The sequence below is a fragment of the Eleginops maclovinus genome, chromosome 15 (assembly GCF_036324505.1).
Source record: "Eleginops maclovinus isolate JMC-PN-2008 ecotype Puerto Natales chromosome 15, JC_Emac_rtc_rv5, whole genome shotgun sequence".
Taxonomy (NCBI): Eukaryota; Metazoa; Chordata; class Actinopteri; order Perciformes; family Eleginopidae; genus Eleginops; species Eleginops maclovinus.
In genome coordinates, this window is record NC_086363.1 from 3,578,670 (window position 1) to 3,603,109 (window position 24,440).

The window sequence follows — 24,440 nt, forward strand, 5'->3', positions numbered from 1 at the left end:
GACACCACAGAACTTTCCTCCCTGTCAGAAAAGATTTGGTCTGCGATGTAGAGATGTTGTTTGAAGCGTTTGTGCTTTACTTCTCTTCTTGCATAGAAGAAAACAGGTGTATTCTTTACCGAGATAATCATGTGAGATGTTAGGGAGGAATAAAAAAGTTATTATGTCTAGACCTTAATATATAAGGGGGTCTTAAAGCTAATTATCACTCGAGTCATTATGGGAAAAAAAAGCCATCGAATCGATGAAAGTCTGTATTTATTAAATGTTATTTCCCCAAAAGTAAAAGCTCCTTAACTTCTGCATCAGGACAAACAACTACATCAAACTCATTTATAACTTTAACGTAATATACTGTTTGAAGTTGTTGTTGAACCCCTTGAGTTTTCTCAATAGTCACCAAAGCAACAATGTTTTGTTCCACTCTGTCCTGACCCTGCTCTCTGAAGCTGGAGGTTAATATCTCTTCCCGTCTTCCTCCACTTATCCAGAAACAAAGAGCGCCGAAGCTTCGTCTCATTAGTTACCGTGCAAACGAGATCGCTATTGATATCTCCTAACGAAGTGCCACCTCGTCACTTCGATTTCCTGTTAACTCACTCCAGACAACGAAAAATCAACATCCAGCAATTAGAATGAGGTCCGGGGGATCGGTCTGCAGGGCTGGGTTACCGTGTAGATATTCATTACACTAAATGGGACCTGTCCAGCTGCTGCTCATTGGTTCACTGTTGTCACTCGTCTGATTGGACGTAATGGTCCTCCAGGGCTGATCTGAAGATGTCTAGCGAGGATACAGAGTCGTTACTTTGGGGCTGTTCGATCCTGAATTTACTGCCGCTAACTCAGACTTCCCTATTAAGGATCAATCAGACGAATACATGCAGAGGTGAGACTGGCTAAATTCTCAATGAGTATCATTCACAAACATGTCTTTGAAGTTAGAGATGAACAACAGATTAGAGGCTTTTGGTTCTGTCTTTTTTTCTGGATGTTTGTTCATCTAGCCAGTAAGTCAATGGGCCTACAAAGTGAATATTGTTCAGGGTTTACTTATGAACGTACAGATAAAAGGTCAGTGGTTGTAGTGATGTGTTACGATTGGGAGTCTGCAATCTATACAGATAATCATCCACTCCCCGTCCTGCTGGGGATGATCTGCTTTTTGAATTAATACTAAGAATAAATAAGCTCAATAAAGAGGAATAGGTTGCACATTGATGATGATTGACTTTGTCTATTAGTAAACCAACAATTTCCAGGTTTATTAGCAGCCATTTTTGTAGTTTATACAGTTGTATACATATTTAAGTAAGAAAAGTACAATGTTATGATAACAATAAATAAAAAAGGTACAATAAATATAAATGGTATGCAACAATATCAAAAAAGACTATAAAACACATTGCAATCACAAGTAAAGAAAAGAGTTAAAGTGATACGCTTATTCTCTCTAGTTTATATGCTATTACTCTCTGCAAGAAATCGGTTAAATCAGTGTGGGAACTTTGGGATTTTAGCCTTTGCACACCATTTACATGCACTTAAACATATATAACGCACTACAGGAAAGGAAAACTCCAAAAAGTTTCTAAGGCCCTTTAAAGCCAAAGTTTATTCTTTCTCTGACGTATATTTTTACATTTCATTTTAGTAAATCAGTGAGGGAACTTGGGGATTTTAACCTTTGCAGACCATTTACATGCACTAAAACCTATATAACAAACTACAGAATGGGGAAAACCCCACAGAACTACTAGGGCCTCTTCAAGTCAAAGTTCATTCTTTGTCTGATGTATATTTTTACACTTAATTTGGATTTCCAAACGTAACCCATCCAGCGAAGACTGTCTTGGTCCACATCTTACTCTCCTCCGGTGACTAATAACCTGGGGAGGGATTCTCTGTGTAACGGTGTAATATTCATGACATGCCGCTACCTTTTAGCAGCAGTGCCACTCTCACCCTGTCATGTTCTTTCTCATTACGGTGCGTTAGTGGAAATGACAGAGTACAAGAGCAAAGACCTTTCTCCTCTTCTTTGTATCCTTCCTTCAGAAAGAAAGGAAGGATACAAAGCAACACACACAATTAACCGCCTACTGTAATACCAATGAAAGTCTCGTCAAGAATGACCTCCTTTTTCTCCTCTAAAACTGTAATAATGGCACCATGTGCTTGCGTTGTTATATGAATGTGCTCTATTCATGCAGAAAAACATTTCACTTCCAAAGTTTAAAGAAAAGCTTCTGCTGGCACTTCTGTGACCGGCTGGGAAAAAAAGCTGTTTACACCCAGTTAGTCACTCTCCGAGCTTCTCTTTTCTCATTTTCTGCTTTCACTCCATCTCTCTGCTCTTTGCGTACAACAATAATAATAATAATAATAATAACCTCCTTCCGTCACCAAAACCCCTGGCCTCAGCAAAGAGGGAAACGGAGAGAAAAACATGTGATGGGCTGCGAGCAGAAACTCAGACTACAGTGCATTAATTGAAGTGCCATTAGCGAGTGGCTGGGGTTTTTTATGCTCTCGGCAGCAAAAAGGTGGCTAATTTCTGCCTCCGCACCCCACCCACACACAAACCCACACGCACAGATTTCCATTAATGTGGCGGGGGTCGATTGCATGTGGCGGGTCGATGGACGCCGGCCATGTCTGGGCTCAGATACTCAGAGTGCGACAGTTTATGAACCGTACTGGAACCAGACCAGGGTCAATTAAACATGTTAAGTGGGTGTCTCAATTATGTTAAGAATACTATTCAAAGCCATGGTTCTTGGCAATAACAACACTAATGCTTCACTTTAATTGTTAAATTGAGTATTCGGTCTAACAGTTGAATACATATTTCACTAAAAATGAAATAAGCAACTCTATTTGGCTCCAAATATCTGACAGCCATGGACCAATTATGAGACAATGGGCCTCTTGACAGTAATGTAAAATGCACGTCATTGTTGGAATTTTGAATTGTTTTTATAGCCATTTTGAGTCCATTATGGGTCGTTCTACATATTTTTGTACGGATTTCCATCTCTTTGTAGCCATTGTGTGAAACTTGTAAATGTCTTTTTAGTCCCTTTCTCTATCTTTGTGGTGGTTTCTCATTATGTTGGGTGTCTTTGTGTTCATTTTGTGTCTTTTAAAGTCATTTTGAGCCTTTTGTAGTCCTGATCTGTGCCTTTGTGGTTGTTAATGTCTCTTTGTGGCAGTTTTGAGTCTCTAAGTGGTAATTGTTCGTACATTTTTGGGAGTTTTTTAGCCTCTTGTGGTCCTGTATCAGTTTTTGTGTCTGTATGTAGTCATTTGATATACTTTTCAAGACATCACATGAAGCTATAGTCGCCTATTCAGTAATCCATCTTTGATACCAATAAGAGGGACCATCCATATTTCAGGAATGGCTTGTGCCCCTCTCTCCGTTCCTGTTCCTGCTCCTGCTGGGAAAGTTGTCCCTAATCTCAGTCTATTTTTGTATCCCTCCTCTTAAACTAACTCTCACTCTTTTTCCTTTCTCGTCTATGTTTGGTCTGTGTCCAAAAATGCAAAAAGCGAATTGTAATACTGAAAGAATGAGGGCAGTGTATTTGTCATGGTGGGAAAGAATAGCAGTACAACACACAGCTGAAAGGCTCTGACTGGCTGGATCAACTCTATTTACCACAAATTGTAATCCATTTATTACACATTACATAGTTCCAAATGTACGCGTCTTGAATCCTTTGTACATTACTGTTTGGAAAATTAAAGCTACTTTGAAATGTACTATTTATTTTCCAAAAGTGCATTTCTCTTTACACCTGCTCACATCGGTAACACACCATGTGTTCAAATATCTCGTCATCTGAATGCTTTTCCCTTAAAAGGTAACAAAGTAAAGGAGGCAACAGTTCACTAACTTCTGCTATAGTTTTTCCAAAGATATATCCTTCCCTTATACAATATAGGCCCATAGTGTGGGCTGTAAATTAAGCTGTAATGCAATCATTCATTAAACATTAATCGAACTGTAATTAATGAGTCATGTTCTGAAGTATCACGGACAGTCACAGCACCAGTCTTTATTCTGTCATTACGCAGGAGCAGGATTCGGCAGTTTCCATTTGCAACAATCATTATTTCAGCCATTAGCTTCTGTATTAGCTACCGGAGGCCTTTCTAAATCAGCAACGTATAGATTTACACACACATACACACACATACACACACACACACACACACACACACACACACATACACATACACATATCACTTAGTCCATTAAGGCCCTACATACAAATCAAGCAGGAAATACAATCCCTTTTGCTCCATCACTGAAAATGAATATATGCAAAACAACGAGCTGCTCCGGCTCTTAAAACATCAATCACACCAAGGTCCTGAATTAGGGAACGGGATAACCGGAGACAGGATGTAATGTCAACAGGTAAAGTCAAGGTCGGACTTCTTATAAAACACTTAGCGTTATGTTTTGTCATCTCGCCAGGCGTAATGTGTTTGCTCAAGGACCTCTCGTGGTTGCGGTGACTCACAGTTTATGAAAACCCCATTTTACCGACCTGTTTTATATCATCATGGACCGCTGACTATTTTAGACCCACATTTAATGACAACAACTGCTTCAGAAGCAAAAGGATCACCAAGGCTAGTCTAAACAACAAGCCACATGTTGGTCAAAAACTGTATCAGTAGATAGTTACATTTCATTTCGATATCAGATATGTTATGATCCACAAAAATTAGGTTCAATACGAGATGAATAAATCTTTGCTTTTAGGTATTTCTGTCGCCTTCTTGACTGTAAAGTGAGCGAGGAGAGACGTTTGATAGGGATTCATCTCCTCTTTGTTTGAAGGGGCTTTTGGAGACTAGTTTTTAAAAGTGTGATCATTCGGAGAAATCTTTGTTTGGGTTCTGTAGATATTCCTGATATCCATCGTTCAGTACAAGCGACTTACAATAAAAGTGAAGATATTCTTGCTTCTAATATAAGCCAAGCATTAATGCATCAGTTTCAAATGGGCTTAACTCTTAAGAGCTCATTTATTTTGTGTTGAATTTAACGGCGAAGTTCCAAACCAAATGTGGGTTTTCAGTTGCGAAGTGTTTGAAGATGTGTAGACTTTCTGTCCTCCTGATATCAGTGGGGAGCTCGTTCCACCATTTTTGGAGTCAGGATTGCAAACGGTTGGTTTTTTGAGGGGTTCCTGGGTCAACCTCACAGTGATTGGTGGATGAAGAACGTATGCACATCCTGGAGTGTATGGGTTAACCATGTCCTGAATATATAGGATGTAACAGCTCCCTTCACAGCATTGCAGGCCAGCATCAGTGTCTTAAGAAACAGTGCTTCCAACTTAAAAACAAACACATGCTTCTTACCGCAACGCACACATTACTATTTTTAATTTCAGTTCTGCTTTACGAGTCTGTGCTCTCCACAGATTTTCGTCAAACTCTGTTGCTGAGAAATGTTAGGAAACTCCCGTAAGGCTTCCCTTTTCTCGGTCTTTTCATCTCAGACTTTCTGGACATGAAAGTGGTTCTTTCTCTTTTATGCAACTCTTAGAAAGCCTGTTAGGTATCCGACTGGAGACAGCCCAGTCGAACGGAGGGAGAGGTGAAGAGAGGGATCCGTGGACCCCTACTGTGTTGTGTCTCCACCTTGTATGACTGTATGACCTTTTTGTATGTTTTTCAACTTTGTCATATAAGATTTTGTTTTGATGCACTGCACGTCTGATGTGAAAATAAAAAGAAGTTCAAAAAAAAAAAGAGAGGGATCCGAATAAATGAACTTCAGAGACTGTGGGCATCATGGGGGAAAGGCGGGGAGAGTGAGACAGCCTTCACCAGAGCGCAAGGCTAAAAACAAGACAGAGGTTGGGTTTGTTTGATGATGAGAGGAAGACAGCTAGACGGAGCCGTCTTATTGTCCAATCCTCACCTTTAACCTGCTTGTCTTCACTCTCACAATCTCTTTTTCAATATTTAGTTTATTGTTTTCGTTGTTGTCCACTCTGGGTGTTTCAAAAAGTGTTGTTCAAACACCCTCAGCCGAATATATATAATCATGATCTCTATGTCTGAGTTCTCAAACATCATTAGAGTATAGACCAGAATATCCTGCCAAATGATCCCGTAAACTGATCACACTTTGGTTTTAGCCTTTGCAGACCATTTACATGCACTAAAACCTATATAAAAACACACTACAGGAAAGGGAAAACCCCCAAAATCATAATAGGGCCTCTTTAAATGTCTCTGTAAATGATACAAATAAACAGTTTACCCCGGTGATCATATAACAAACATGGCAGGGACGAAGAAACAAATCAAGCCACGTGCTTCCTGTCCAGCAGTGGCTCAGTCAGTAGGGGCTTGGACTGGGAATCGTAGGGTCGCCGGTTCAAGTCCCCGAACAGACTTGACACGGCCCTGCTGTGGTGCCCTTGAGTAAGGCACCGGACACCTCCAATGCACCCACCTCCCCATTGCTCCCCGGGCGCTGCACAATAGCTGCCCACTGCTCCTAGTACTAGGATGGGTTAAATGCAGAGGACCAATTTCACTGTGTGTGCTCTGCTGTGTGCATGTACTGTATGTGACTAATAAAGAGGGTTTCATCCTCCGATTCTATCTATCTATTCTATCTACATAGAGATGGTCTCAGAAACAAAAGTAAAATTACATTAGCTCGGGTTGTTTTAATTGTGCTTTTGATTTGTGACACTGAATATTTTAACTGCTTATTTAGAAGGACTAAAGTTTAGATCCAATCGAACTAAACAGCTTTGCTTTTTCAGTACCGGGGATATGAATCGCCCACCTGCGTGAACATTGAGAATCACTTCCACTGTATCATGAACTGATGTTGTCTAGAGAGCAAACGGCTCAGATGGCAAAGAGGTGAAAAAAACAATTCCAGACTTCAGCTTCAGGCAAAAAAGAATGTTGCTGTCAGAAGGGCTGGAACACACACACACACACACACACACACACACACACACACTAAACAGTTACTTACAGCGTGAAGTTTCCATTAAAAGGAGAGTTAATATTCTCAGCCTCTGTGAGTGTGAAGCCTATTTACTAGAGGGTCCTTTATCTTTTTGGAAATTACAGTCTGCAGGTGGGGGCTTGTTGTAGATGTCCCATATTTCACCTGCATTTCCCATTTTCTATGACAGATTAGACACGAAACATTTAGCTAATTCTCACTGATTTATTAACTTTTTAGTGAGCAACCCACCCAGACTTCCTTCATAGATTCCATCTGTGTTTCTAGAGACCTGAGAATCAAAATGAAAAAAGTATAATTACTAAAACTAGGACGATTTCAGCGGCACGGAAGACTGTTTTTTTAAATGTATATTCAAGTCCAAATCTGAGGAAAAAGTAATATTTCTGAAGAAAAGACAAATCAGAAAAACATTTTTTGAAAAAAGTGAAATTTTAAGAACAAAAAAAGTGAAATTTTAAGAAAAAGTGAAATTTTGAGGTAAAAATAGTCGCCATAGAGAACCAAAAGTCATCAAACTGAGAAAAAAGTCACATTTTGAGAGAAGATTTAATTATTGATGTATAAAGCTGCTAAAATCACCGTTCCCTACACTACAGCCCACTGCTCCTAACACGAGGACGGGTCAAATGCAGAATGTAAATATCCCCTCTGTGGGACCATTAAGGGTTCCTTCTTCTTCGTGAACAGTGAAATCCATCAACAAAAGAAAATGCTGGACCAAAAAAGAAATGCAGGACCTCCCTAACTGAGAAATAAAGTGTCCTGACAAAGTAAAGGCTGAAAATCAACGATGTGTAAATGATTGTAGTCCCATAAATGTAAGTCAGCGAAGCAAGAGAAACAAGACATTGTCATTTCTCTTAAGCAAAAGCCTTGACTAAGCCTTGCTCTATTCATACCAACACACACACACACACACACACACACACACGTGTCCCTGGTCGCTGTTATTAATCACAGGAATGTTGAAATTGCTGTTAAATTGTCCGTAGTGTAAAGAAAACCTTGAGTCAGAGACACTGCTGGATTTAAGCTCCGTGCTACCTATTAGGGAATGTGTGCGTGTGCGTGTGCGTGTGCGTGTGCGTGTTGTATCATCTCTGAGACTTGTACACAGCAGTTGCTTCCGAGCTCTGATTAATTATACAATATCTGGCCTCTTAATGTTCTCTTTGCTAAGCTCTCTTTCCGTTTCTCTTAATGTCTTCTGATTCATCTTCCTCTCATCTGAGCTCTGATCCTGTATTTTAGATAAAAAAAGGAGTCATATTTTTGTTCCTCGTTTCTCCTTTTATATATGGTGCACAACAAGTCCTTTTTTATGAAGGCTTTAGTACAACGAGTGGGATATAAATAAAGGTTTACATGACCTGACAGAAGGGAGGATATCAGAAAGTGTTTTCCTCTTTTACTGCTAATGATTTTCTAGGTGACCTCCATGTTGAAATGATTGGTGGCCTCATCTATTGGTGAGTCTGACCCTGTCATGTGCAAATCATTTTTATATGCAGCTCATTTTCACAAATGAAACATATGTTTTTGGAGTAAACTTAATAGCTGACTTGTTTATGTTTGCTGGGATACTGATGATGTGACTTATGTATTTAGTGTTTGGAATACTTGGTTTAGTGGACTAGGGTTTATGTCCCTAATATGTTTGTTCTATAAAAAGTATTAAAACACTTGGAGAGAATTAAAGATAAGGACCATGGTAACGGACATCAGAAAATCCTATTTTGGTTTTGCTTCTCTTTGCTTTTGAATAGACACTTGTTGATTAAATGAGTTTGTTTCACACAATCTGGTTATTTGCACGTTCTCTTGTAATGCTGTGATTATTATATTGTCTAAACAAAGGATTGGGTCATGTTAAGCCTCAGTTTGCAGTTCATTTAAGAGGTAAAGCTTCAGGAAATCAGCCTTTAGAGGGGCTTCATTATGCTCATCTTCTGGTGTCATAATTGTATTTTTCATAAATGCTTTAATTTTTTGAAAACAAAAACCCAGTCTGCTCTGATTGGTTAGCTGGCCAGCTCTTTTGCCCCTTAGCCTATCACATACAATGTGTTAGAAGCATGAGTGTTACATTGTAATGCCACTACGTTCCGGAAGTAAACAAAGGAGTCCAATGGAGGCGTTTCAGGCGTGTGTAGGAGAGAAACTCCCTCTTTAGGGACATTTGGGATTTTAACCTTTGCAGACCATTTACATGCACACAATCATATAACACACTACATGAAAGGGAAAACCCTAGAATGCATATAAGGCCCCTTAATTGCTTCAGGAAATTATGCTTTAAACGTTAAGCGATTGAACCCAGCAGGTGGAAGAACGTCATGTTCCAAAATGTGTGTCCTTCTGTTAGTGTGTGCCATCAGAGCGATCCCCCGCACTCGGTTAATGTCACTCTCGTCCTTGAGTTACAAATGCAAATGACAGCTAGCTCCATTTTCACTATCGCACAGCTGGAGAGGCCTTTCTAAAGCATTACTCTTTGCACCTCCTCCGTTGTTACAGAACACACACACACACGATATAGCAGTGTGTCAGGCAGTAATGAGAAACAACTCACATGCATTAAAAGTTTCCACCTTTCTCCGTTACACAGCAGACGGGCGTCATTTTCACCCAGGAAGGCCACAACCTTGACTTGATTTATTTACCTCCTTCCCTGGCTTCTGCTCCTCTAGCATCTCTTATTTCCTAGTTTATGTATGTGTACGTGTGTGTGTGGGTGGGTGCCTATGCTTGTGTATTTCCCTCACTCTTTAGGGGTAAGCAAACTCCTCCCTCTTTAGGGCCGTTTAAGAAGTCAGCCTGGGCAGCGGTGAGGGAGGCGATCTTTACTCTGACACGGAACAAAACTCTACACAATCCGTGATGGATGGTCCTGACCTCGCATTGCAGGGGAAGACGGTAAAATTTTACTTGTGTGTGTGTGTGTGTATGTGTGTGTGTGTGTGTGTGTGTGCGTGCGTGTTGTGTACTCCCATAAGCAACCTTTTGCAGCAGAATGACAAGGCCATTGATCCTGGCCTGTAATTGGACAGCATCAACGCGGACACATCCGTAGCATTGCCTGTTGGTGTGTGTGTGAGTGTGGTGTGTGTGTGTATGCAAAATGTGTGTGTATAGAACAGTAACCTTCCACAAGTGAAAATCCCATTTATTTTCTGAGAGAACATTATGATTATTAGCCATAATGTCGTAACTATCCGAGGTTAAATGAAAGTAGAAGAAGCCCCAAGCCTGTGTTCTGACAACCTGGTTATAATGTCATTTAAAAAAAATACTACACTCAACACAATCCTAAAGCGTAATCGCAAATTGGGATTAATAAAGTACTTCTATCTATCTAACGGTAACAGGACCTGCTAACGGCCGATGACGCGTGTAAATCGTTTCTAAACAGATTTCAAACTGAAAACATGGCGGGTTGTTTGATTTCTTTTAGACGATTAAAATAGTTCAACAGATTTTGATTCTGAAAACATTTGTGGTGAGAAAAAGCCCTGAGCAGCTGCTGTGTTTGTGTATTCAGGTCAGTATGCAATCGTTTATGGGATTCATACTTAAAATAATTATAAACAAACACCTTTTTTCCAAGTTGTAGTGACCCTGGACTTCTGCATTAGGAAAGTAAATTAACTTGCTAGGTTTGAGAAGTTGTGTGAATCAGCTTTGCAATTAAAGGGGTTCTTTGCTGGCTCATGACACATCTTTAAATCAAGTTTCATGTAAACCAAGCCTAAACTTTTATGTCCATACTGCTGTGAAACAAACTAACCCAAATGCAGATCATCTTGGAAGGTTAAACACACATTTAGTCCACATCAACGAAAAAACAACAAACCTTAAAAAGTTTGTGTTACAAACTAGAAATGCATGTGGTTTGAAAGATTAAGCCTTTCCCAGTCACGGTCCAACAACAAGGTTTTATCAAGTTGCATCATGGGAAATGTATGATATGGCTCTTAGAGTTGGCCAATCTTGATCATTATTTTTTAATCCATCCTTTGCGAGTCCTTTAAAGAGGACAAGTATGGTTTTGGTTCGTTTTCCCTTTCCTGTAGTGTGTAATATAGGTTTTAGTGCATGTAAATGGTCTGCAAACGCTGAAATCCCCCAAATCCCTCCGGAGGGGGTTTCTCTCCCACACATTTTTACATCCAGACAGAAACACAACTAAACCCCCTGACACTTCACTACATAATGAACCTTGCTCAGTAAAACCTCAGCCTTCTTCTGCAGTATTTGTCCAGTGAAGTGTGAAAGCAGAGATACAAACCAAACCCGACTCCGGGCTGTTTGTGCTGTACGAGCGTGCTCATGTAAATATGGTCCCACTGCTGACACTGACGCTTTCCATTTGATGCCTCCATAATTCCCTGCAGCATTTCTCACAATTTTAAGCTGCTAAACATTGGTATCTTTGAAACTACAGGGTCAGACTGTGTGCTTAAAACTCATATCAACAGGAGAACTGGTAGAGGAAAACCCTCACAGAATTTCAAAGTAACTTCATCCCATCTGATTCCTGTTTGGTGGGTTCATAACTTAAACTCTGGGACACACAGGAGGACAGTTGAAATGATTTAAACATATTTGGACAGTTGGGGATCTATGATATGCGGCTCAGTCGGCTCTGAAGTTCATCCATGTGGCACTAAAAAAGATTTCAGATTCAATCCCAACCCAAGACATGGGAGTCAGAAACCTGAGCTGATCATATCTGACACGTTTGATATTTACAACCCGGTGTATGTGCAGGTGTAGACTGCTGCGTGTGTGTGCGTGATGGATCAGCGAATCAAAGGTGGAAAACATGTTTTTATATATATAGTGTCACATGTTAGAGACCTGTGCAGTTTCACACCTTGTAAATCGTTTAGTAGAGGTGCTTCCATTGCAGTGTGTGTGCGTGTGTGTCATCCAATAAGGAAGTACACTTTTTTCAGCGTGTTTATCCGTTCAAAGCTCAGCTTAACCCTGCACTTCATGTTAGAATCATTTTTTGACTACCCGTTTTACTGCATTGCAATGTTGCACGCATGTTTTCCATTTTTAAAACCAATTATTCTGAAAAAAAACGTCAGCGAGGCTTTATATTATTACAGTTACAAATGTGTCTGTAATTTGTTTTAAATCAAATAAAAAAATGTTTAATTGACTCTTAAAGAAACCCTATTTTGTTTTTCAGGGTTTTTTCTTTCTTGTAGTGTGTTAAAGGTTTTAGTGCATGTCAATGGTCTGCAATGGCTCAAATCCAAAAGTTCTCCAACACACTCCACTCCCCCCTGCCTGAAACGCCTCCATTGGACTCCTTTGTTTAATTCCGTAACATGGTGACATCACTGTTGAACACTTGCGCTTCTAACACATTGTATGCCATAGGCTAAGGGGCGGGACATCTCTATGCGGTTGACCAATCACAACAGAGCCGGGCTCTGGTTTCAGACAGAGGGTGAAAAGAGGTGCTGCAGCACAGCAGTATGAGAAAAATAAAGAGCTTTCTGAACATTAGAGCATGGAGACATGTCCCAGTGGAGGAACAAAATACAAATATGAACCTTAAAATGGAGCAGAATGTCTGGGATAAGAAAGGCAACCAATAAAGTGACTCTCTTTAAACAGTTCTAGAACATTACCTATAGTCTGGGCACTGAATGCCTCCCGTAACTGTGAGAAAGGTTTATATTCGTGCAGATCCCTCTGAGAATCTACAGCGCAGCCTGCAGCTCATTGTTTGCGTCTCCTCACCATCTGGTGGAGCCCCAATGCCGCCCACCAGTCCCCTTCCCACCCCATAGTAATCTGTGGACAGCAGCCCCCAGCACAGGCTCATTGTACACTATCTGCTCGGAGCCAAATGGCAGAGAGCTGAGGTAAACAAGTGTCTGTTGAAGAGATTCAAACAACACTCCCGAGGAGTCGCTGAGCTCAAGCTGGAAATGTGCATTTTCAGTGCACTTTCTTTTGGTTACCAACACCACCAACACCTTCACACACATTAACCACACGGACCATAGCGAACCCACCGGATTGTCATTTTAACCGGTTACATGTGACCAAATACTGAAGATCCCATCAATACCACGAAACTCAAGACTATTATTTCCTACATATCTTTAGATCGGTGCCTAATGAGTGTGAACGTGTGCAGATATGACAGTAGTTGTGAAGAACGCCCCTCTGAGCTGTCAGAGTCACACACACACACACACACACACACACACACACACACACACACACACACACACACACACACACACACACACACACACACACACACACACACACACACACACACACACACACACACACACACACACACACACACACACACACACACACACACACACACACACACACACACACACACACACACACACACACACACACACACACACACACACACACACACACACACACACACACACACACACACACACACACACACACACACACACACACACACACACACACACACACACACAGGAGGTAATAAGAATGGAGATTAGACTTTCGATTAAAGTGCTTTCTTATTCCGCGGCCCTCCAACAGCTTTGACACGGAGCGACTGAGAGGCGGCCGTGGCGAATTCGCCTTCAGCGTTTACAAACAGAAACGACTTTGAACGCTCACTTCTGAGAGTGAACGAGTTTCCAATCGGCAGCCCCAGCACTCAAAAGGGGAATGCGTCATCACTTGAGGGAAAATTGCCTTTCTGTGTGTGTGTGTTTGATCATGCATATGCATACAGGACAAATACATAGTGACGTGGAATGAACAGAACAACAAGAAAGCCGTCAGCAGATGGCAGGACACGGTGGTGACGTGTGCAGGCATGCTGACACTCAAAGCACATCAAAACAGAAGTAAGAAAAGCAAACTGCTGTCTTTACGTCAGAGACATGCTCCATGAAGACGGAGACTCGCATGTTAGACACACACTGTGCAACATGTTTCTATTGACATGTGTTCACTCAGATGTGTGTGTGTGTGTGTGTGTGTGTGTGTGTGTGTGTGTGTGTGTGGTTCATACTTGTTAAAAGTCTAGAAAATGTTGGCAAGCTTATTTTTTTACGACAACGGTCTTAATTGAAATATGAAAGACTTTGTTTTCCGGGTTTTTTCTGAAATTCCATCAGATGTTCCCTGAACATATCTCATGTATACAGAGGGAAACAGAGACTTTTAAGGTTTAATTAGGTTTGTTGAGTTTATAAGCAGTTATTGACTTGAGGAGGTATTTGCTCGGTAAATAAATGGCTGGGGATTAATGCTTCGTTTAAACCCCATAAGGTATTTATTCATTCTATTTGAATATGTAAGCTTGTTTGAAAACCAATTTCCCAGTTTTGCATGTTGTGGACAGGCTGATAGCAGGGTCACAGCAACTGGCCGAGTTCCTGATTAAAACCAAAGCGAGAACCAAACCATATTTCAAAGAAATTCTGCAAAATGTTCTATTTTCTCCTGATCTGAGCATGCATACGTTTTTATTTCGAATCATTTATTGCCTGATTACTTTTTTTAAATACATAACGTGCTCTCATGTGTCACGTTGCTGCACCTACATGCAGCGCCTGTGTCGTTTACATTCATTTACTTCAAGGAAGTTCTGTCCCATCCAGTATGATGAGACACTATTGAAGTTTATACTACTCATAATAAAGGTAATGCTCCCAGACATACATAATAACAACACTATAAGGCAAAGAGACACACTGTGCCTCGCTGAAGTCTATTTATATGTTGTCAGGATTCTTTATATTCTGTATTTATTTTTGCGTTATAGAAAGTCAGAGGTCAGAGGTCTTGTTTCTCCTTTCTCTTGTGAAAGAAATGGAGAGGAGAGGTATGAAAACAAAAGTTGAACTTCAGTCTGAGAAACATCAACACAAAGCCTCCTGCACACACACAGAGCTGCTGCTGCTCCATTTGACAACGTGTCAAACAGCAGCAGCAGCAGCTCTGTGTGTGTGGGATGTGTTTGTGTGATGTTTTTGAGTGTGCCACAATCAGCAAAAACAACATATGGCTCCATTAAAAAATAACACAAGTCAATTACAAGAACAGGTTAGATCTGCCAACACAGCAGCACGACGGTCGACAGGAATACTTTCGTTTTATGAGGCGGTGAAGCGAGCAAAACTGAAAAACCCTCCTGCAAATTCATTTGATTTGCTTGGATTAAAGCAAAACTAATGTTGTGTTTCTTTTGTCCAGTTTGTTAATAGCATGCTCTTCCCACTGAACTTGCTGCTCTTTAGAACAAACTAATTAACAGAGATGTCCTGAAGCATTCTGGGTATACCTTAATTGATCGGTATGAAATAACCCTATTTATATAGAATCCCTTTTTCCTACTTCACTCTAAAAAAAAAAAGAAGCTTGTTCAATGTCTAACGTTTCTGTGGTGACGGTTTAGAATAAGACGGGTGCACTGGGGCGAGTTCTGACACCCAAATATACTTCTTTGACAGCAGACATTTTGACTTTGCACAGGTGAAACGCATTTCATCGCGGATGGCTCCATTTCATTAGGTGTTTCAGTCAGATTGTGGCAGTGAGCCATCATGCAGCAGGAACAGTGACCCTGGATCACCTTTAATACATTCTTTATTCCTCGCTATGACATGTCAAAAAGTCTGCTATGAAAAATTGCATGTCAAATTCAGGTGGCCGCAGTTTCGCAGTTTCACTTCAATAATTGGAGTTTATTAAAGTTTATATTCAACTTCTCGTTTTGAATATTTGAAATTCTTCAGAAGCTTGTAAACTTTACATAGATACTACTTAATATTAATCAACAATGCATCACCTTTTGGTCTCAATGTATTTTGAATAAATCAGACCCTTTATCTCCCCTTTCATGTTCAGGTTGTTTATGCAGCTGTGATTCAAGATAACGTATTCGGTCAGACAAATAATCTATTCTTAATCATGTAGAGCAAAGGAAAAGTATCTAAACATACATTAAGTTTAATTTAAAAGCACACACACTGGATATAAGAAGGGAATGTCACATGTAAGAGCAGACGGAGTAAAAGCAATCTGTTACGACTCTGCTGTCCGGAGTCAAAGGGCGTCTTACCATTTTCACCTCTCCAACCCTGGTGTGTGTATGTGTGTGTGTCGCTCACCTTAGGCACATCAAACTCTCAGCATGTAAGGGTGAACTAACAGGCATCGTGCAGATACAGGCACACACACACACACACACACACACGGTATCATCACACAGGCCTATTTTGGTTTGATCCCAACCTTGAAATGACCCGCTCTCAACACCACCGTCACGCTACAGGACCGAGTCCGGACCTCACACTGTGACAGAGAGATGTGAGGATTAACTGAAGGAAAATAATAATGGAAAAAGAGCAGGAGATGAAGAGGAGGAGATGGGGATGAAAAGAAAGAGGGAAGACGGATTGAGAGGAAAGGTTTGGAAGAGAGGTGGACAGAAGAAATCAAACCTGGGTGGAGGAATTGAAAGACGAGTTGAAAAGGAAAGATGGAGGAAAAAATAAGAACTACAAAGAGGAAGGAAGTGACAGAACAGCTAGGAGGAAAAGAAAAGAGCTCAACATGACAGAAGCAAGGTGAGAAACAGAGGAAGAGGATGTAAAACCAAGAGGAAGAGATGAAACAAGGAGGGGAAAAAGAGCAATGATTAAAGGAAAGGATACACAAAAAGGATGTGAGGGGAAGCAAACGTCTAAAAAAGGAGCAGGGACAGAGATGAAGAAAAAAAGAAACAAGGCGTGGGGAAGTAAAAGAACAAGATAAGATAAAAATATATGGCATTTATATGTGATGGAAAGAAAGCGAGAGCAGGAAGTGTAGAGCGTCAGGCTGCTGGTTGTGTAAGTGTGTGATAAGCAGCCTCTATCCAGCTCTATCTGCAGACAGACACAGATAAGAGATCATCTATTCTGATCTTATTTGCATACACACACACACACATTCTCACAAAGACACATTAAAGGGGACACTTCAGTCTTTGTTCCCGTGTGTATGGTTAAAATGAATCCCTCACTCCGAACATTTTAAGCCAACTATTTGCTTCAACTTCAAAAGTATGAAGATGAGACAACTCCTTTCCTTTTTCTTATATAATGTTTCTTTGAATATGTTTTATATCTTCAAGTGTTGGCCAGACTAATGAGGGATTGAAGAAGTTGTCAATATCTGAGATTTTATGGAACACGCAATGAATCTAAAAAACTGTCTGCGGATAAATCCATTTGCTTTGAGCATAATCTCAGCTACATTTGAGATTAAGTTAACCAAAATCTGTCCTTTAAATATCAGAAACTCGACTGAAAAAGGGGTAAAATGTTTAAAATATTGCTCCTTAATGAATTCACAGCAGTTTCTGGGTTTTATGACGTAATGACTATAATAACTTTCTCAAATCCCTCTTACAACTTCACATGCTTCTTCACAGCCCATCAGTACGCACTACAAAGTAATTACTTGGTAAATTTCACTAAATGAGGCCTCCTTTAACTTTTCATGACCATGCGTGTGTTGTGTGACAACCCCCTGCTTTGACTATTAAGCAGGTAAACCCCATTTTCCATCCCAAAAGACCCTTAGAACCACCTGGTAGTCTATTAAACTTAATGTTCAGCAGCCTGAAAAAGGATCTTTGCTGGAATAACAATGAGGATAAACTGAGCGTCTCCACCTCTCCGGACCTGCAGGATGAGGAGGCTGCAGCTGAGTTCCCCTCCATCTCCAAACCATGACTCTGCAGAAGTTCAGAGGCCAGGAACAGCCGGGGGGGGCTTCAAGTGTAATATCACATTTTCATAATGAGAGCCAATGAGCTGTAAATCCCTGCTGACAGAGTTATGGAGCGAGACGAGCTTATGGGGGCGATACTGAAACTATTAAACAGTCGCCTCCCTGCGGCACATGGTGCTGAGTGAGTGTGTGTGTGTGTGTGTGTGTGTGTGTGTGTGTGTGTAAACATAATGTATATTTATATATGTGTGTGTTAGTCAGCATTAACAAGAAACAGCTGCATGTGGCGATTTAATGCCAAATTAACATCGCGACGCTTAGATTGTCCTGGTTTACAAGCTACGCTCCTTTAATTAACGTGTGTGTGTGTGTGTGTGTGTGTGTGTGTGTGTGTGTATGTGTGTGTCTGTGTGTGTGTGTGTGTGTTTTTCCTTATCCAAGTCAAAGTGATGTACGAAGCAGCAGGTTTGTTTTCTGGGACACTATATGTTTATTGATAATTTAGTCTGCTTTATTGTCAGCATCTCCTGAATGTGGAACAACAGCTGCACAAACAAATGAAAAAGGTTTACAGTTTATTATATTGCAAAAAAAATATGAAACAAACAAAAATAATCTCAATGAACTGATGCTAAAATAAAATACACCAAAGATGTTATAATATAACTCTGAAAAATGTATAAATAAAAAGAGGTGATCTCTACTGAAATAAAATGTCACCAAGACGTAGAGGTCACGGTTAATTTGAACTCTGGAGCATGATGCCATTTATTACTTTTCTCAAGGACGTGTAAGCAGGCGATGTTTACAGAGTTAAAATCAAAAGCATGCAGAATAAATATAGCTGCTAAAAACAAATTCATTGCAAAGAGAATCTCAACTCTGTGTGTGTGTGTGTGTGTGTGTGTGTGTGTGTGTGTGTGTGTGTGTGTGTGTGTGTGTGTGTGTGTGTGTGTGTGTGTGTGTGTGTGTGTGTGTGAGAGACGTAGTGAGAGCTGATAGCGCACACACTTTTTTCAAGTGTACAAGGTGTCACGGAAATCTGTTGATGTGACGATTTTCCTTTCTTGGCTGAAAAACAAACCAAATGACAATTTTCTATCTTAAACCTTTTTTAAAGTCCTACGTCAAGTATCAAGTTATAAGTTGGAGTCCTAAAAAGAGAAGTCATTACCCTGTATGTGCACTTTGTTCTCCACATTTATGTTGTCTGTTGTTGTTGTTTACTGCACTGATTTCTCATGTTTTCCAACTAGAGCGCGATGACGTCACATTATTTTGTCATGTTTTATTTCAGCAACGTGATGCTTTCAAGTCGAACAAAGCACATCTGGGGAATTCGGGGAGGAGTAATATTGTTTATGTGTTTGTTATTCAGGAAATAAATGGATTTGTGGAACACTTTAATCATCAGGCTTGGCGGGACAAAGTATACCAAGTGAAGCCACCAGTCTTTTTTGACCAGTTTCCTGGAAACAAGAGGAAAAATAAGTACGTTCACATGCAGCAATTTAATGGTGTAACAAGAACAGCACATCCCTGTTCCTCTCGGATAAAACCTCTCTGTCCTTTTCTTCCTAAGGAGCGCTGTGAGTGAGTATGTGATGGATTCACTCTGCAATCCATCCTGCCACACAGCGTTCCCACTACTTTCCCACCTCTCTAATTCCTTCCTCTGTGTCTCTCTAAGCGACGGATGGATGGTGAACATCCCTGAACGACCCGCACATCTTTACTTCAGCTCAACTGATCGTCAGCTCTCCGCTAACTAATGGATAGAGAGGAAGAAACGCAGCGTACGACCACAGAGAAATTAGAGTGTGGTAGGCAGAGAGGTGGAAATGAGCCGCCAGTGCAGGAGCAGAAAAAAGCAGTAATTGAGTTGGATTGTGTCCCCGCTGGCTTGTTTTCTGGGTACACGATGACAGCGTGAGACGTACGGATGAGTGAGGAGGCTGGTGACACTTCATACGGCTTCAGAAAATGACATCCTTTCCACAGATAGACATCGCTGCTTCACATTCTGTTGTTTTCCCAGACAAAGAGATTGTTCCTCAGCTGTACGACTGTCAAACAGATGTGGTGAGGAATGGGCAATTACTGTTTCTTTCGTGCTCTTAAGGGGGAAATGATTGAAAATGCAAGCTCTTATTTTGGAAATGAAGAAGAAAAGTAAGAGAGAAAAGTCCATTTGAAGGAGGCATTCAAAAGGTTGTTTGTTTTCCAACTATGATCAATGCATATTGAACTTATCACTGTTCCCAGAGTTAAGGGGGAAACCAAACGGTCGCCTGGTAGTCGTGTTGGATGTGGCTGGTTTTTAAGTTGATATGGAAACGTTTTTAGCAAACTGTTGCTTATATACACACATCCAGCAGTTATGGAGCAACATTAGAAATCATCTAGACTCAAAATGAAGTCAAATATTGGCTCCATTTTTAGCTCATTTTGTGGTCACTACCAACCCGAGAGAAAACATGTTGGGTTCTTTAGCAGCTAAATAAGTTCACTACAACCTGTCTGCTGTTGTTTGCCAAGCAGGTAGAGGTAGTAACAAAACAATGAGCAGAAAACTAATTTCAAACCTGAGAATCTGCAGCTTTTCATTCAAAACGTCGTATTTTATTTGCTACGAGTGGATATCATAGGGCAGGGGTGTCCAAACTATGGGCCGGAGGCCAAATTCTGCCCGTTGTCTATTTTAAAATCGAGTATGGCCCCAACCTGAAACTTGTGCTTTTCTTAAATTGTACTTCTTAAATATATACTGCATGTAAACATATATTTGCACAGGAGTTTTCATGTTTTAATAAACCCACTTTTCAAATAAATTCAGTCAATTAAAGTTGTAAACTTTTGACACGTTTGCAATTTGTTTTATCTCAGTTGATAAAAAATAATGTATTTGCAACAAGCTGAAATAAACCCTTCACATCTCCCCTTATTATAAGCAATCTGAAGCTACTGTTTTAAGGGATGAGCTGCCAACACTTGTTGTATTAAATAAATGAAACCCTATGGAGAGCTGTGATGTAGGATTGTTGTCTTTGCTTAAAGGATATTCAAGAATCAAGCAATGTACCAATATTTGATTGATTTACTTGTGAGGCAAAATATCTCACCTCGGTTGAGTGGCCCAGCCTTCAGTGAAAAAAGTTTGGACACTGCTGTCATAGAGAAACTAAATAAAAACTGTTGCTGAGAATTGGTTTCATTGGTTCTCTCATTTGATTTAAAAACAGCATAAATTAGGAAGCATTACATTTCCTTAAAAAAATACTTGTGCTGTTGCTTGATTCGTATAAAAACACCTACATTTATTCCCAGAAGACAGAGGTGGCTCGTCAAAAGCCTCCAAACTTCGGACGGTTCACCTTGAGTTGAGGGCGTTTTGTAAACTGATTTCCAGTTTGGTTCGTTATATCTAAAAAAGTTCTGCTCTGGCCAGGAAGTAAAATCGAGTGCATGGAAGTGAGATACGTTTTAATGGCGCATATAGATGCAAGTTTCCCTCACAGGATTTATTGAATGAACACTTCCATTTTTACTCTGCAGTTCAGAGCTAAACGTTCTATTGAATCAATCCAACAAATGTTTAAGATCCCAGTTTTTGATTCTCACAGCGCCTGCCTTCCCTTTGATGCATTAACTCCTTTTTCCTATTAAGACTGACAGAGCATCAGCGGAAATAAATGCCAAGGTCTTATCACGCTAAATGCCAATCTATGTTTGGCTTTCACAGGACCATTAACCGCTAACCTCTATTCATCTGCTGATTGGCTGGCGTGGTCCAAGTCAAACCCGATCAATAGAGCTTCCTTTTACCCTCCAACCAGCCTTGGCAGAAACCTTCGATGTATTGATGAGTTCCGCTGGCAGATCTGCAGGAAGCTCAATGGGCCCAAAGAAACTCTTAAAGATCCTGTAAAGAATCAGCTCTCCAAACCCACTCAATACACCCATCTTCACCTTCATACGCAATATATTATGGCTGGTATTTATTAATCTTGATGACCTTCATACGACCACCAATGCATTAAGCTCTGGCCCAAAAAACTTTAGTACATTAACAACTCAATTCTGTAACCGAGTGCTGTTGGAAATCAAATGTATGATTTCAGATAAACCTGAGGTGTTTCACTAAAGTAACTTAGGGCTGAAAGTATGTATTTTGGAGTTTCCCCTTTCCTGTAGTGTGTTATACAAGTTTCGTTGCAAGCTAATGGTCTGCAAACGCCTCCTTTTGACTCCTTTATTTACTTCTGAAACAGTGACATCACTACGCAACATTCATGCTTCTATTGGCTAGCGCTCCAACACATTGTGCGTGATAGGCTAAGGGGCGGGACATCTCTAACCGGTTGGCCAAACACAACATAGCTGGCCTGCTAACCAATCAGAGCAGACTGGGCTCTGGTTTCAGACAGAGGGGGGAAAAAAGGGGCTGCAGCACAGGCAGTATGAGAAAAACAAAGAGCTTTTTGAACATTAAAGCATGGAGACATGTCCCAGGAGAGACACAGAATACAAATGCGAAAATGAGTGTAAAAACGGCCCCTTTAAAATAGCTTCAAATCACAAATTGTACCATCACGTTTATCCTTGCACTCTCGATTAAGTAAAACTATAAAATTCATTTGAAAGACATAAGTAATCAGGAGATAAAGCAGTACTTATATTCTTAACTACACAGATATCTCCAGAAACCCCTTAACACACCATCTTCTAATAGGGTTGTTTGGCCACACATCAAAGTGTTTAAACGTCTGGAGTTTCTCCCTCTTCATCTCTCTGAAACTGGCTCTTATTATTCTTTACGGTGCTCTCCATCATGACTTGAATCAAAGATGCTCTGAAACAGCAGGAAAAGCTTTTCCACGGTTCAGTTTTGCTCGGCGGACAACGGGCGGAAAGAAAGGACGAGGCAGAGGAGAGATAAGGGACTAAAGGAGGAGGAGGAGGAGAAGAAAAGAGATGAAGGTGGAGAGAAGAGGATGGGCAGTGAGGGAGATAAGCACCAACATGTAAACAGGACTTTTGATGTGCTTTAATAGAGCATCTCACAACAAGCCCGGGAAGAACGACTGATAACACACACACATTCACACACACTCTGCACTTACACAGCGCCGGCCACCCACATGACCAAAGCTGACATTTTAATGAATACTGTCAGACTCTTCTCTCCCATCATACATATTGAATTCTGCAGCTGCCAAACACTCGCAGATGTGACAGCAGCTGTGAGGATCCTTGTGCAGTCTGCGACGCATCAAATTAGAAGCAGCGCATTATAACTAATGCATTCAACGTCTTTACTTACTTATTATGAGACAATCAGGGATGGAGACACGTTTGGGAAATGATGATAGAGTGGAGAAACATCAATAAACAAGTGCTTGCTCGCGTCACTGCTAGATGTATTTAGATCCTTCAACTTAAAGTTAAAAATAAGAATGAAAATACTTCTACGAGTAAAAGAAAAACTGTAACTCAAGAATGGAAAGTTGTTTTTATGCATTATGGTGTTGTAGGATTAATATTAGCGTACTGCTGCATTGATGTGCATGCTGTATTTCACTGCAGCCTATTGTTTTGATCATTGTCTGTCGACTCTTTACATATATGGTTTGGTAGTTTAATATACACATGCATCATATCCTATAACATCATCACATATGTAGCCTGTGAAATCCAGATTTTACGTAAAAGTGGAACAAACTGGCCTGTTTATCTATTTTAACCGTTTTTTAAAGCTAAAAATAGGGAACACTTTCTCTACCCATAAAGTAACACCTCCTCTTTGAGTCCATCAGAATTTGTTTTTAATGACATTAAAAAAACATAACATTTTGAGCTTTCATTTGACAGCAAGGGTGTGAAAATGTGTGATCTAAAAAGTAGAAAAACCGTCAGAGAAATGCAGTGAGGTGAAAAGGTGCTTTGAGATTTAGTTGAGATTAATTTGCATTAAGTGGAAACACTCAAGGAAAGTACAAGTACAGCCCTACTGTTCAACTCTGTCCAACATATCGACCAATATGGACAAAATATAAGCGGCTTTTAAATGCTTCTATTGATAAACATGTACCCAATTGACATTGTCCCTGTGAAGTTTTTAAAAATGCCTTCAGGACTTCCTGGAAAACAAGGCCACATTTGCTTTGGAAAAAAATGTATCCTACGTTACGTCGGTTTCAACACTTTCCCATGGATTTGAAGTAGCATGAAAGGATAGAAAGAGCTAAATTAGCATCAAGATGCTACAGAGACAGGAGGAGGCGGTGGATTACCAGAGATGAGAAGAAGAACGACACCTCTCATCACATCTGACCATCTCCTACCTTCTTCTTCCCTCTCTCTTTTTTGACCATCATGAAAGACATGACGGCGATCTGAATTAAGCGTCTTATCAGCCTGCTCCTTAAATTGAGCCGTCGTTATCAAACAGTGTTGGAGAGCGACTTCTGTAGAGTGCGGCTCCTATTGATGAAGCCGGCTGTTATCTATGTACAGTGGAAACAGCCCGAGTTCAATCCAGCGCTGCTCAGTGGGAGGTGAGATCTCTATCCATCCCCTTCATACACGGCTTAATTCAATTGGAGGGCAATTATCGACCGCCCGAGGCTTCAAGATCCTCGTCGGTTTCTGTTCC

The 24,440-nt window shown here is 40.5% G+C and overlaps 1 protein-coding gene across 1 annotated transcript in view; it reads right to left on the bottom strand.

Annotated features, from left to right (window-relative positions):
- The window catches only part of LOC134876603 (exostosin-1), a 170,692-nt gene that overhangs the window by 138,880 nt on the left and 7,372 nt on the right, over nt 1-24,440 (bottom strand). The gene's annotated exons all lie outside the window — the stretch shown is intronic.